The sequence below is a fragment of the Parus major genome, chromosome 20 (assembly GCF_001522545.3).
Source record: "Parus major isolate Abel chromosome 20, Parus_major1.1, whole genome shotgun sequence".
NCBI classification, from domain to species: Eukaryota; Metazoa; Chordata; class Aves; order Passeriformes; family Paridae; genus Parus; species Parus major.
The window spans coordinates 1,702,188-1,703,087 of NC_031788.1; positions in this window are offsets into that span (position 1 = coordinate 1,702,188).

Genomic DNA, 900 nt, shown 5'->3' on the forward strand with positions numbered 1-900 from the left:
TCTGTCCCTGTCCCCTGTACTGGGCAGCCCAGCTCTGGGCCCAGCACTCCAGGGCTGCCTCACTGGTGTGGAGCAGAGGGGAAGGATCCCCCCCCTCCAGTGGCTGTGTCCCAGCTCCCAGTGCAGCCCAGGATGCTGTTCTGCACTGCTGCAGGAGCACATTGCTGGCCCATGGGCATTCTGTGTCCAGCACGACCCTGCCATACTTTAGTTTTCCAACTGGGTAGATCCCAGCAGATACTGATGCCTGTGGTTTTTGCTTCTCAAGGAGAGGACTCAGCACTTGTCATTAAGCTGTCACCCCTGTTGAACTGTCATCCCTCTGGGTGGCAGCACTTCTCTCTGGCAGATCAGCCGCTGCTCCTGGTTTTGTGGGAGGGCACACTCTGCTCCATCACCCGGTTTACTAACAAAGGTGTCCAAAAGGACTGTACTCAGCATTGTCCTCAGGGGTACACCACTAGGCTTCGTGCCAGTGATCATCAGGGATCCAAACGGATCCTCTCTCTCTGGATCACTCTCCTCAGGTGCTGTTGCATTAACAAAAACAACACTATCTGATGGCCATGCAGGTGCAGCAGCCTCAAGGACACACTGCTTCCTTAAATTCTTGCAAAGCTGAGTATACCACACACCAAGTAATAGTATCATCAGGGTGAATATTGTGATGAGTAATTTGGTGGGTTTGTGAACATTAACCAAACTTCTGCAAGTGAGTGAGGTCATAGGAACCATGTGATGGGTACCAGGGACAAAACTGATGCATATAAGTGGCTGTATAAATCTTTGGGATTGGAGTTTATATCCTTGTTCCCAGGTGATACACAACACACAGTTTTTATGCAGCTTTTGGTATTTCATTGCACTTTGCCCCACTATAAGAAATGCTTCCCAACTGCT